Below are 15640 nucleotides of genomic sequence, written 5' to 3' on the forward strand. Positions count from 1 at the left end.
TTTCTTCTTATCCACAATTGTCATCCAATAAAGCTAGGTACAACAAGAATCAAAGGTTTCAGTTTAAGGGCACACTCAAACTTCCACCAAGTAGAAAAAAATTGTTTAAGTTGAATTACAGAACATTCAATCCCAACAGCCCTTGCAAACATGTTCAATAGTTTTATAGCATCTGCACATTGAACAAATAGATGTTCAAAAGATTCCTGCTGATTACCATTGCAACAACAACATTTTACTTTACTCTCACTAGTTAGCATCCACTAGGCCTTGTTCCAGTCCTCTAATTTACCTACTACTTCCAGTACCCTATGAATCCGATCTACCACTTCATCATTATAAATATGAACCAATAGATCATTTCCTTCTTGTAGCAACAATTGATTGACATCTTCATATGCATTATAATGATGATGTGATATAGGAAGATAATAATATAATTTCCCCAAATGAGTCCAGTTGTCAAACCAAATACTTGAATGACCAAACTTTGTTTCCCACCATATATCTTTATCAATAACATCTCTAGCTTCTAGCATAAATTTCCAGACTTATCACCTTCCCATTATACCACTTGAGGTCTATAGGTTTTATAATATTTTTTTTCACATGAAATTTGCCCATAATGACTTTTTGGTCCTAAAATTGCCACCATAATTTAGCAAACAAAGCTTTGAACACATCAAATAGAGACCTAAACCCTAATCTACCCTCATGTTTGGCCAGACAACAATCTACCCAGGACACCCAATGCTTGTTTCTCCCTTCCTCCTTAAAGTTCCGTAGAAACTTTACAAACATTCTATAAAGATCATGAATCACACACTTGGGAGGAACAATAGAGGACAAATGGTATATAGGAGTTCTCTGTAGTATTCTATTAATACGGACAACTTTCCCACAAAAGAGAACAACTTACCTTCCACATTTGCAGTTTACTTTTTTAGCTTCTTAATAAGTTCAGAAAAATGAACCTTTCTTTTCCTTGCATGTCCAATAGGACATCCCAAGTATATGAGAGGGGATTTTTCTCTAGCAAATTCTGTAACAGCCTCCACCCTCTTATAGCTCCACTGGAAGCTTTACTATGCATAAAAATTGAATCTTCTGCTTATTAATCATCTGGCCAAAATTCTTTTTCATATCTTTCAAGAGTCTGAATAATCAATTTCAAAGAAACAAGATCGACAGATGAGAAGATAATTATATGATTTGCATATTCTAGGTGATTGATGTTTTCACTCAACATAGGGATGTCAAAGCTCTTGAAATCTTTATCACCAAATAAATTATTCAACGCTCTCGTCAAAACTTCAACATATATGATTAAAAAGAGCCCCATTTTTCTTAAGACTTGAATAAAAAATCTCCAATTCCCTCTATCATATGCTTTAGCCATATCAATCTTAATAACAACATTTGCAGGCTTCTCTCTTTTCCTTATATCAGTAATAAATTTCTGAGCCAACAATACATTCTCAGTTATACTCCTTCCCTTAACAAAATCATATTGATTTTGAGAGATAATATTAGAAAGAAAGATTTCAATCTTGAGATAACCTTTTTCAAGAAATTACTTAAATTAATTGGTCTTAATAAAGCTTGAACTACTCTGACAACATCAAAGCCCACAATATTCCAATAAGTTTGATAGAAAAGACCAGAAAAGCCATCAGGACCACAAGTACTATACTTATTTAATTCATATACAACCCCTTTAATCTCATGCTCAGTAGGTAGTGTATTCAACAACTGATTATGAGACCAACTTAGGAATATTCTAAACTAGAGAAAACTCCTCATTGATGTTAGTTGCAATAAATTGAGCTATGTAGAAGTTAATAGCTTCAACAATCAATTGATTATCACCCTCAGTCCACCTCTCATCCTCTAGTAAAATACTTTTTAAACCCAACCTCTTTCTTCTTTCTTTTACCAAGCAATCAAAAACTTTTTGTTTCTATTATTGAAGTGTATGACCATCTCATTTAAAAGCTTAAATTGTTAGAGAGAACACATTTTTATTATTTGATTATATTTTCAACACGCCCCCTCACGTGCGGGCCGATTTTTTTTCATGGGCCAAGCATGTGGAAATTCTTTTTGATTTGGGTGGCGGTTAGATTCGATCTCAGAACCTTTGCCTGCTCTGATACCCTGTTGAATAGTATTACCATCTCATCTAAAAGCTTAAGCTGTTAGAGAGAGCACACTTTTATTATTTTATTATATTTTTAACATCGATCTCCTTCAGAAAATCATTGCAAATTAGCTTTTTGTTTCCAAAAGTCCTCCTTATATTGCAAATACGTCTTATTGAAATTTTAAGGGAATTAGTGGGAAATTTTGATTTTAAGGCTATTTTTAATGTTTTGGAGGGAAAAGTAATTACTATTTATTTTTGTTGCACAAAACAAGCTTTTTATTTTTAATGTTTATTAACAAGTAACTAATTAATTAATTTAACTTTAGTATACAAAAGCTTAAAAAATTTAAAATTTAAGCAAAAATAAATAATAATGAATATGACTATATAAGATCTTATATCTTAATACAAATTATAGTACAAAGTAGAAAAAATATTCAAGCTTATCTTAATAGATTAAAAATATAAAGGATCAAAGATTACAATCAAATTGAAATGAAGAGGAGAATGTGTGTATATATATAATGAAATTAACTTTCAACATTAATTGTTATATATCATATAATTTGAATACACTAGTCCTGGGAACGTACTGCGTTGCACGTTTATCCCCTAATTGACATTAGAAAAGTTAATTTATATATTATGATAGTGCAACGTACATAAATTCATTGCTAAATTCATTGTTATATCTATTCACATAATATAACATGAAAATCTTTTGTCAGATGTTGGAGGTTTCATATTTTGAATGCTTCATCAAAGGAATCAATATATTTTAATTACTAAATGTAAGTTTTAATAATCAAAAAAGATATTGGCTATAAAAAAGATACGTATAAAGAAAAATATTACAAAAATGTCTAGGTCGTGTGACATAAAATTTATAGAAAAAATTACAAGGTCAAACGGAAAAGAAAGAAAAGTAAATAAAGATATAACATCTATAATAAAAGACATCACATCAAAATATATTGTAATGACCTGTTCCCGTCGTTATAGAAAAACCAACGGGGGAAAATTTGGGGCCGGAAAACTTTTTCGTAGTATTTGGATTTTTCCAACCTAGTCCAGATTTGGACGAAATCGGAGTCATTAAGGTGTGGGAAAATCTGGTATCAATCGGGTGATTTACTTATGATTTTGATTACATAGGTGGATAGATAACTCATTTAGGAATCCGTACGATGTTATGGAATTGAATTCGGGCGAGTAGAACTCTCGGAATCGATCTTAGAGTGAAGGGTCTGAGCGTCGTTGGTTAGAGGTGTGTTGTGAAATGGGGGGTCTTGGAATTATTAAAATAGCTCACTGTTTCGTGCAAACCACTTTGGCGGTGGTTTTACTCGCTCTGGCGGTGCCGCTGTAGCGAGGTGATGGCCACTATGGCGGGCAAGATGCGACTTTAGGTAGTAAATAAACCCCTAAACGACCTTATTCTGCACTTTTCGATTTTTAGAGCTAAGGAACGAGCCCCAGGCGACTCTTGACAGTTTTCCACCATTCTTGAGGCTAAAGATAAGCTTTTCACTCCCCAAATCCATTTTTTGATCCGTAGAACGTAATAGAATGGGTAATTATCGATGGGGGAGGGTTTTGATCTAGATTCTATGGTGGAAAAATGTAACATCTCGCAATTTGAAATAAATAGAAAGAAGCCAATAATTGGAAATAGTCATTTTTGGAAAGAATGAAAATCTGGAAAATTTGTTAAGTTAGGAAAAAGTGAGTTTTTAGTCAACTTCAAATAGCCATAACATCTAGATCATGATGATTTAGGAGCACTTCCAGATATGGTAGGAAATCTAGTGGAATGATCTTTCCAACACCGCCAAGTTTACACGATTCCGAGTTCGTATTAGTGAGATACACCCAATGGAATTTGGGTTGTTCATATAATGAAATGTCCAATCCGGATTTTTGAAGGGTATTTCAGTCTTTTCCTTATCCAATTAATTAAATTTGTTTTAGTGAATTAATTAAGGGTCTAAACTAAACTTTGTCAGTTTTACGCTTTTGGAAAAGAGTTAGGGTTAGAGAAGAGGAAAGAAGAGTCAAAAATAGAAGGAGAAGCAAGGAAATCGTCAAGTTCGTCGAGTTTAGCTTGTGGATTTTATCGGGGGTGATCCGTACAAGTATGTGAGATCACATAGTGTTGGGTTAGTTGATTCACGCGCCAATCTTGATTCAATTTCAGCGAAGTTATTAGATATGAAAGTAAATCCTTGAGTTCTTGATAAATTTCGTTTGAATTCTTGTGGGTTGTGTTGATTGGAATTTCTTGAGATTGATTCACGTTTTTAGTTGTGTTTTGAGTAGAATCGGATGTATTTTGAGAATATAATTGGTTCTAAGTGTTTGGGGAAAGAATCCATGAAGTTTAGAGGTTTAGAGTTGAAAAACGAAGAAGAAACTTCGTTGGACGAAATTTGGTAGTGGTGGCGCGTCGCGGAGCTAATCCCCAGAATTGGGAAAATTTGTTTCGCGTCGCGGAGCCGTGACGGAGCGTTCTGCCTCAAAAGTCATTTTCGAAACTAAATTTTAAATGTCTCTCCGTGTCGCGGACCCACCCTCAAATATTGATATTTTGATATTTTCTCATGTTTAGCTATCAAAAATCATTTCTAAACATGATGAGATCCTTCCAATCACAAATCACAATCTTTGAATCGATAATTCAATTCAAGGACCAGTTAAGAGTCAAGTCAAAAGCAGTTAAGATCAAAGTCAAGAGTCAAGTTAAGAGAAGTTCATAAAGTTTTCCTAAAGTCTCTTACAAACGTTTTAACTCTGTTTTAAGACTTAAAGTTTTGAGTTCATTAAAGAGTAAAGTTGAAGTTCATTTCTTCAAAAGTATATGGGGACTATGTATTTCCAAAAGAGTTTAAAATGTTTTCACATTTAAATAAGAACGGAAACTGAGATTTTCAAAAGAGCCTTTGAGCTAGTTTTTCAGTAAAGAGCCCTTGGGAAAGTTTTCAGTTAAAGAGTAAATGCTTTCACAATAAAGCAAGAGGGGAAACTTTGATTTCCAAGATAGCCTTTGAGCTAAGTTTTTGAGCAATTATCTCAAATTATAGAAAGAAGTATGTTTTTAAACATAAAGAGCTCGTATCATATTTTGGGAGTAGTATTGAACATCGATATGGGGACGAGCTTGAGTTCAGATAACTCACGTCTCCATAAACCATGTAGCCATCATGGGTTGAAAAGGGTCATACTTTTTAGATGAACCCTTTAATGCTTTTAGCATAGACTAGTGGATCCACTTAGTGAGTTAGGTTTTATACCCTGACAAGGTATAGGACGGTCCTTGGCAGTGTTAGGTAAAACGCTGTATCATCACTATAGCTCTTATGTGATGGTTGTCGGTTAGAGTAACTCCCACAACAGTATTTTGTATTTTTATATACAAACAAAGTTCATATTGTATCTTTGCATACATACAGAGTTATTATTGTATTTCTAAATACACAGAGTTGACATCATGTTTTAAACAACTTTTCCTTATATTGCACTTGTTTTTAAACTGCTTTATATTGAAATGAGTTTGGTAATGCTGAGTTTAGTTGAACCAAGTAAGTTCTTCAGTTCCTTTCAAATTCTTTTCAAGCTTAAGTTGTGTTTAGCATTCCAACTCGCATACTCGTACATTCAATGTACTGATACCAGTTGGATGATGCAGACGCAGGTAACCAAGATCAGCATCCAACGCATCGTTGATCCAGTTGAGCTTCATAGTTGTTGGTGAGACTCCTTTCATTCTGGAGGATCCCCTTTTTTCATTACTTTATCATTTTAGTTCATTAGGATGTCGTGGGCCTGTCCCGACATCCATCTCAGTTGTTTTAAAGGCTTCATAGATAGTCAGTAACATATTAGTTCATTTGTCATCATTTTGTTATCGGCTTATGTTCAGATTTGAGTTGCCATTTTGGCTAAGTTAAATGTTTATTTTTAAAACATTACGAGTTCAGTTTGAGACCGTTGAGTTATTTAGCATAAAAATCCTTTTCTTAATGCTTAAAGTCTTCCACTGAGTAAGTAAGCCAGACCAAGGATTTGGTTGGGGCCAACAATGGTTCTCGAGTGCAGGCCACGTCCAGAGTGTAGGCTCGGGGCGTGACAAACTTGGTATCAGAGCACAGAGTTCAAGAGTTCTAGGGTGTCTCTAAAGCCATGTCTGTAGAGTCCTAGTTATCGGTGTGAAGCGCGCCATATCTATAATTAGGAGGCTGCAACACTTAGGAAAATTTCTCACTTCTTTCACAGTCATTAATTGCGTTAGAGCTGATATCTAAAAAGTTTCCTTCTAATTTGTGCTTGCACGTGTTTTTAGATAATCATGCCTCCACGAAGAGCAGTCAAAGGTCATCATGCTAGGAGAAATGTCGAGGAACAAGGGGTATCGAATGCACCAGAAGTGCAACCCCAATGAGAGGTCACCAATGCTGAATTCCGTGAAGCTATCCAGATGTTAAGTCAAATTGCGACCTATCAAGTTGGACAGAGAAATAATCGACAGGAAGTGGCTGATACTTCAAGGATCAGTGGGTTTTTAAGGATGAACCCACCAAGCTTCATAGGTTCAAGTGTCACTGAGGATCCAGAGAACTTCGTTGAGGAGCTGAAAAAGGGCATTTGATGTGATGCATGTTGCTGATGCGGAGAGGGTGGAACTAGCTGCATACCAAATGAAGGGTGTCGCTAGAATCTGGTTCGACCAATTGAAAAAGAATAGGGATGAGGATGTGCCAATAGTGATTTGGGATGTGTTTGAGAGTGCTCTTATGGGGCGTTTCTTCCCATGTGAGTTGCGAGAGGCAAAGATAAAAGAGTTTCTCATCCTTAATCCCGAGTCTATGAGTGTTAATGAGTATAGTCTGAAGTTCACATAACTTTCCCGCTATGCTCTAGAGAAGGTTGTTGACATGAGGAGCAGGATGAGTTTATTTGTTTCTTGGTTGTCTCGTCAGTCAAGCAATGAAGGCAAGACAACTATGCTGATAGGGGATATGGACCTAGCAAGGCTAATGATCCATGTACAACAAGTTGAGGAGGATAAGCTGAAGGATAGAGAAGAGTTTAAGAATAAGAGGGCTAAGACATTAGGGAACGAGTTCAAGCAACAAAAGAGTAATGCTATCCGATCATCCCTCCAACAGAAATAGAATGGACCTGCTCAATCATCTGCTAGTGCACCTGCACCTAAGAACAAAAGTGGGTACAATAGTCAAGATTTCAGAGCCAAGCCTACCTATTCTTAGGGGAGTAGGGTGCAAGGGAGTAGTAAGTCTCCTGTCTGCACTAAGTGTGGTAGGAACCACTCAGGTACTTGTCGTGAGGGCTTCATCGATTGTTTCAAGTGTGGCCAGAATGGGCATTTCATGAGAGAGTGTCCAAAGAACATGCAAGGTAACGTTAATGGGGGGAATAGAGCTAGTCTTCTTCAGTTGCTCCACTAGATAGAGCTGCACCTAGAGGAGCTACTTCAGGTACTGGCGGAGGAACAAACCGCTTGTATGCTATCAATAGTTGCCAAAAGCAAGAGGATTTGCCAGATGTTGTCACTATTATGATCCAAGTCTTTGACTTTACTGTTTATGCTTTGCTAGACCTAGGGGCGAGTTTATCTTTTGTAACTCCTTATGTTGCTATGAATTTTGATGTTATTCCTGAGTAACTTAGTGAACCATTCAGTGTTTCTACCCCTGTTAATGAGTCTATTCTAGCAGAGAGAGTCTATCACGATTATCCCATTTCCGTTAATCACAAGAGTACCATGGCTGATTTAGTTGAGTTAGACATGGTAGATTTTGATGTCATTCTAGGTATGGACTGACTTCATGCTTGTTATGCATCAATAAATTGTAGAACTCGAGTTTTCAAGTTCCAGATTCTTAATGAGCCAGTCATAGAGTGGAGTAGTAGTTCAGCAATGCCTAAGGGTCATTTCATTTCGTATCTTAAGGCGATAAAGTTGGTTTCTAAGGAGGTGTGTCTATCACCTAGTCCGAGTTAATGACTCTAGTATTGAGATACCTCCTATTCAGTCAGATTCAGTAGTAAGACAGTTCCCAGAAGTCTTTCCAGATGATATACCCGGAGTCCCTCCTGAGAAAGGTAGACTTCAGTATAGACCTTCTTCCAGATACTCATCCTATATCTATTCCGCCATATAGAATGGCACTAGCAGAGTTAAAGGAGTTAAAAGTAAGGGAATGTGATATTCCAAAGACAAAATTCAGGACCCGTTATGGTCATTATGAGTTTTTGGTCATGCCATTTGGTTTGACTAATGCACCAGCAACGTTCATGGACCTTATGAATAGAGTCTTCAAACCTTATTTAGATATGTTTGTTATCATCTTCATTGATGACATACTAATCTATTCAAGGAATGAAGAAGATCATGCTAGTCATCTCAGAATAGTTCTCCAGACTTTGAAAAATAGAGAGTTGTATGCCAAGTTCTTTAAGTGTGAGTTTTGTCTTGAATCTGTGGCATTCCTAGGCCACATTGTGTCTGGAGAGGGAATTAAAGTTGATACTCAGGAAATTGAGGCAGTGCCAAATTGGCCTAGACCCACTTCTCCAACTAATATTAGGAGTTTCTTGGGTTTGGCTGGCTATTATAGGAGGTTTGTAGAGGGGTTCTCGTCTATTTCATCCCCTTTGACCAAGTTGACTCAGAAGACAAAGTTTCAATGGTCTGAAGCTTGTGAAAAAACTTTCAGGAATTGAAAAAGAGGTTGACTACTGCCCCAGTTTTGACCTTATCGGAAGGTACTCAAGGTTTTGTATTGTATTGTGATGCATCTAGAGTTGGATTGAGTTGTGTATTAATGCATAAATGGCCAAGTTATAGCTTACGCCTCCAGACAGTTGAAAGTTCATAAGAAGAATTACCTAACCTATGATCTAGAGTTGGCTGCCGTAGTTTTTGCTTTGAAAATGTGGCGCCATTATTTGTACGATGTGCATATGGATGTGTTCATCGATCACAAGAGTTTTCAGTATGTGTTTAGTTAGAGAAAGCTTAATCTCAGACATAAGAGGTGATTAGAATTACTCAAGGATTATGCAACGAGTGTTCTATATCACTCAGGTGAGGCTAATGTTATCCTTAATGCCTTGAGTAGATTGTCTATGGGTAGTACCGCCCATATTGAGGAAGATAAGAAATAGTTAGCAAAAGATGTGCATAGACTTGCACGACTAGGAGTTCGAATAATGGATTCCATAGAAGGAAGAATAGTTGTGATGAATAGGATTGAATCATCATTAGTGTCAGAAGTAAGAGAGAAGCAAGACCAAGATCCTTTATTGCTTGAATTAAAGGCAAGTGTTCATAAGCAAAAAGTGATGGCTTTTCAACAAGAGGGAGATAGTGTTTTGAGGTATCAATTTGGATTGTGTGATTGGGTATACTTGAAAGTTTCACCCATGAAGGGTGTTATGAGGTTTGGTAAGAAGGGGAAGCTTAGTCCCCGATATGTTGGTCCTTACAAAATTTCCAATAGGATTGGCAAAGTAGTTTATGAATCGGAGTTACCACAAGAGTTAACAGCGGTTCATCCGGCATTCCATGTCTCCATGTTGGAGGAGTGCATGGGAGATCCTTCACTTATCATACCAATCGAAGTTATTGGTATGAAGGATAACTTGTCTTATGAGGAGATTCATGTTCAGATTCTAGATTGCCAAGTTCAGAACAAAAGAGGTAGCATCAGTCAAAGTCCTTTGAAGGAACCAATTTGTTGAAGGAGCTACTTGGGAAGCTGAAGAGGATATGAAGAAGATATATCCACATCTCTTCGAATCCGGAGAAGTTCCAATCAAGGCACTAATCCTTTCTTAGTGGTTATTTATAAATTGGCATGTTGTTTTGCATTTGCTTGTGGGTGCTTGAGCTGAATGTTGCATGTTACACCCTTAGCTTAGTAAGAGTAATCTTATTCGAGGACGAGTGTTCCCAAGGGGGAGATATTGTAACATCTCTCAATTTGAAATAAATAGGAAAAAGCCAATAACTGGAAATAGTCATTTTTGGAAAGAATGAAAATCTGGAAATTTTGTAAGTTAGGAAAAATTGAGTTTTTGGTCAAATTCAAATGGTCATAACGTCTAGCTCATGATGATTTAGGAAAAATTCCAGATATGGTAGGAAATATCTTGGAATGATCTTTCCAACGCCGCCAAGTTTGCCCGATTCCGAGTTCATATGAGTGAGATACGCCCATTGGAAGTTGGGTTGGTCAAATAAAGAAATGTCCAATTCGGATTTTTGAAGGGTATTTCAGTCTTTTCCTTATCCAATTAATTAAATTCATTTTAGTGAATTAATTAAGGGTCTAAACTGAACTTGGTCAGTTTTATGCTTTTGGAAAAGAGTTAGGGTTAGAGAAGAGGAAAGAAGAGGCGAAAATAGAAGGAGAAGCAAGGAAATCGTCAAGTTCATCGAGTTTAGCTTGTGGATTTCATCGGGGGTGATCCCTACAAGTATGTGAGATCACATAGCGTTGGGTTAGTTCACCCATGCGCCAATCATGATTCAATTTTCAGCGAAGTTATTAGATTTGAAAGTAAATCCTAGAGTTCTTGATAAATTTCGTTTGAATTCTTGTAGGTTGTGTTGATTGGAGTTTCTTGAGATTGATTCACATTTTTAGTTGTGTTTTGAGTAGAGTCTGATGTACTTTGATCATATAATCGGTTCTAAGTGTTTGGGGAAAGAATCCATGGAGTTTAGAGGGTTTAGAGCTTAAAAACGAAGAAGAAATTTCATCGAACGAAATTTGGTAGTGATGGCGCGTTGCGGAGCTAATCCCCAGTATTGGGAAAATTCGTTTCGCGTCGCGGAGCCGTCACGGAGTGTTCTGCCTCAAAAGTTATTTTCAAAACTAAATTTTAAATGTCTCTCCGCGTCGCGGACCCACTCTCAAATATTAATATTTTGATATTTTCTCATGTTTAGCTATCAAAGATCATTCGTAAACATCATGAGACCCTTCCAATAACAAATCACAATCCTTAAATCCATAATTCAATTCAAGGACCAGTTAAGAGTCAAGTCAAGAGCAGTTAAGATCAAAGTCAAGAGAAGTCAAGAGTCAAGTTAAGAGAAGTTCATAAAGTTTTCCAAAAGTCTTTTACAAACGTTTTAACTCTATTTGAAGACTTAAGTTTTGAGTTCAGTAAAGTGTAAAGTTGAAGTTCATTTCTTCAAAAGTATATAGGGACTATGTATTCCCAAAAGAGTTTAAAATGTTTTCACATTTAAATAAGAATGGAAACTGAAATTTTCAAAAGAGCCTTTGAGCTAGTTTTTCAGTAAAGAGCCCTTGCGAAAGTTTTCAGTTAAAGAGTAAATGCTTTCACATTAAACCAAGAGGGGAAAATTTGATTTCCAAGATAACCTTTGTGCTGAGTTTTTGAGCAATTATTTCAAATCACAGAAAGAAGTATGTTTTTGAACATAAAGAGCTAGTAACATATTTTGGGAGTAGTATTGAGCACCGATATGGGGACAAGCTTTAGTTCAGATAACTCACGTCTCCATAAACCATGTAGCCATCATGGGTAGACAAGGGTCATACTTTTTAGATGAACCCTTTAATGCTTTTAGCATAGACTAGTGGAGCACTTATTGAGTTAGGTTCTATACCCTGACAAGGTATAAGACGGTCCTTAGCAGCGTGAGGTAAAACGTTGTATCATCACCATAGCTCTTAAGTGATGGTTGTTGGTTAGAGAAACTTCCACAACAATATTTTATATTTTTATATACAAACATACTTCATATTGTATCTTTGCAAACATATAGACTTATTATTGTATTTCTAAATACATAGAGTTGACATCATGTTTTAAACTACTTTTCCTTATATTGCACTTGTTTTTTAACTGCTTTATATTGAAATGAGTTCAGTAATGTTTAGTTGAGTTGAACCAGGTAAGTTCTTCAGTTCCTTTCAAATTCTTTTCAAGCTTAAGTTGTGTTTAACATTCCAATTCGCATACTCGTACATTCAATGTACTGATGCTAGTTGTCCTGCATCGTCTTATGATGCAGACGCAGGTAACCAGGATCAACATCCAACGCATCGTTGATCCAGTTGAGCTTTAGAGTTGTTTGTGAGCCTCCTTGCATTTCAGAGGATCTCCCTTTTTCATTGCTTTATCATTTTAGTTCATTAGGATGTCGTGGGCCTGTACCCACATCCATCTCAATTGTTTTAGAGGCTTCATAGATAGTCAGTCACATGTTAGTTCATTCGTCATCATTTTGTTATTGGCTTATGTTCAGATTTGAGTTGCTATTTTGGCAAAGTTAAATGTTTATTTTTAAAACATTATGAGTTCATTTTGAGAGAGTTGAGTTATTTAGCATAGGAATCCTTTTCTTAATGCTTAAAATCTTCCGCTGAGTAAGTAAGCTAGGACAAGGGTTTGCTTGGGGCCAACAATGGTTCTTGAGTGCAGGCCACGTCCAGGGTGTAGGCTCGGGGAGTGATAAAAAGCCCTAAATTGGATACTTGAGGTTATGGGTTGGATATAGGGTTCATAGAATTGTTGGTAATTCGGGTAATTAGTGATTATTTATTGATTCCTGTGTTATTATGATTGTTTGTAGACCAGGAACAAGCGGAACAAATCTGGAAAGGGAAGCATCAAGTTTCTTAGGGTTTTAAGCTTGTTTCAACGTATGTGATGGTTGTGATTCTATGATTGTGTGATATATGTTCGTTCTTGCTTCATTATGACATATGTATGTATATGAATGTTACATTATTGATCATACTTCTTGTAAATGAGATGGATTAATTATGATTGCCATGAAATCATGACTTGAATGTATGATCTTGAGAATATACTTGCGATTGTGATTGTGGTGTGTTGAATAGATCGGTTGCCACATTTCGACATACTAACTTGGATTGATTCCCACATTTCGGTATACTAACTTGGATCGGTTGCCACATTCTGGGATAACTATGAGATTGGTTGCCATGTTTTGGCATAAACATTAGATTAGGTACCACGTTCCGGTATGCTAAGTGTTTGGGTTTGGGTTCCATGAGAGGACCAATGATTTGATATAAATGTTCGTTGTTCGTAAATGTTGATAATATTGTGTATGTTCAGTATATGCATGCGATTATATTGTTGTATTGACTTACATATGTTGCCGCATGATCCTACCAGTACACTGTGGTTGTGTACTGATACTGCACTTACTCTTTCTTTGTTGAGTGCATGGTATCTTCAGGCGACTATTGACAGACCTCATCTAGAAGATTTGTGATCGTCGCTTCGGATTCAAGGGTATGCCAGTTCTTCTGGGCTTCCATGAGTTCTCTTTCCGTCTTTGTCGATATTTTGGACTTAGACTTGTTCTAGTTAGCATTAGTTCATTAGTTTGGGGTTGTATCCCTTCTTGTTTAAACTTGTTGAACTTTAGATGTTTTGGTACATTGATTTTCAGGTTCTAGGCGTATCTTCCGCAATGTTAGTTTATTATTGTTAGACTTTTGTTAGAGTTTATGGGAACTATATTTCTTTCCTTAAGTATTTTTCATGCTTTTGTATACTTAAATGCCTTAGTTTTGGTTTAGTTGCTTGGTTTGGGTTGTAGTAGTGGTTCTCCCACTAGAGGGTTAGTGTGGGTGTCAATCACGACGGTCTGGCTCGTGACAAAGTTGGTATCAGAGCCTAGGTTTGTTGATCTCGATGTACCGAAATTAGTTTAGTAGAGTCTCATGGAATGGTACGGGGACGCCTTTACTTTTCTTCGAGAGGCTATTGGACTTTAGAAAATCTCTCTATTTTTCTCTTATCTCCTTTCGTGCTATAACTTGATTCCAATTGGTATCTGTCGAATCAAATTAGTATCTAACCTCCTTCACTCTTCTGTCCGCAGATGGTTAATACTAGATATAACGACGTCAGGCCCGTAGCTCCCATCAATGCTCCAGCTGAGGAATCTGCAGCGAGAGGTCGCGATCGAGGCAGGGGTAGAGGAAGAGATAGGGGTAGAGGTTGAGGAAGAGTGGCGCCTTATAGAGATGGGTGTCCGATTGAAAATGCTCCCCAAAATGAGGCCCTTCCCGTACATCACGAAGAGATAGAGGAGAATGTTGAGGAGGTTGGACAAGAGGAAGAGGTGTAGACTGAGACTACAAGTATTCCTCCCATCGACCCAGTGTTAGCTGAACAAATCATGTCATTTTTTAAAGGATTGGCTGGTCCTGGAGTGCTTCCATCTGTTCAAGCAACTCAATCTCCCGCTAATCCCCATATTGCTATCACTACTCCCAAGGTGGGTGGAAACGTAGGTACTGATGCTTTCTTCCATCCTTTGTTGAGTTATGTTATGACCGGTAATGAGCATGATATGTTGACTAATTTTTTGAACCTAAAGCCTCCAGTATTTCTTGGTTTTGAGAGTGAGGATGCGTATGAGTTTATTTTGGATTGCTATGAGAGGATTCATAAGTTGGGCATTGTTCACCAACATGGGGTTGAGTTCGTGACTTTCCAACTTCAAGTTGAGGCTAAGAAATGGTGGAGAGCTTACATGGAATGCAAATCTTCAGTTTTACCTCCACTCACTTGGACCCAATTTCATGCTATGTTTTTGGAGAAATATGTGCCAAGAACCTTGAGGGATCGCAAGAAAGATGAGTTTATGGATTTGGAACAAGGTGGTATGTCTGTGGCTGGTTATGAGGCTAAGTTCTATGCTTTATCTAGATATGCTACGCAATTGGTGACTACTGAGGAGAGGAGAGGATCCATTTGTTTATTAAGGCATTAAATTATGAGTTGCAAGTATTATCTGTTGATATGACTTTTGCAGGGAGAAACTTTAATGAGGTGATTAAGAAAGTGGAGGGGGTGAGGCGAGATGGTCAAGCTAAGGCATGGGCAAAATGGGCCAAGAACTCGGGTAACGTTCAAGGTTCTTACTCCAAGGGGTTCGGAAGGCTAACGCTTGCAGCCAAGCCAATTCAGTCTGCCATGCCTGCCTCTATAGGTAATTACTGAAGAACTTCATCTCATAATTTGATTCAGGATAGCCAAGGAGTTGCACCTTCGGCGGGTAGCAGACCATCATTTGATTGTACTTGCTACAATTATGGAGAACCTAGGCATATGAGAAGAAATTGTCCCCATCCACGTGTGTTAGATTCCGCACAGAAGCATCTAGAGCAGTGGTACTCGCGGGGAATGGTAATAATGGTCGAGGACTTCCACAAGGTGGGCGATGAGGTAATCAGCGAGGCTGTAGAGGTAGAGGAAATGGTAACAGAGGCAAGGGTAACGTGCAACCAGGTAGGGAAGTGGCGGAGGCAGAGGTGCGGTGATCACACGTACTATTTTTGTCTGTGACAGGATGGCTAATGTGTTATTTGATCTGGGTTCTACTTACTCATATGTATCAGTGAGATTTGCCTCAGAATTTTCTATGATTTGTGATATACTTGATGC

This window comes from Solanum stenotomum, chromosome 6 (genome assembly GCF_019186545.1).
Source record: "Solanum stenotomum isolate F172 chromosome 6, ASM1918654v1, whole genome shotgun sequence".
Classification (NCBI taxonomy): domain Eukaryota; kingdom Viridiplantae; phylum Streptophyta; class Magnoliopsida; order Solanales; family Solanaceae; genus Solanum; species Solanum stenotomum.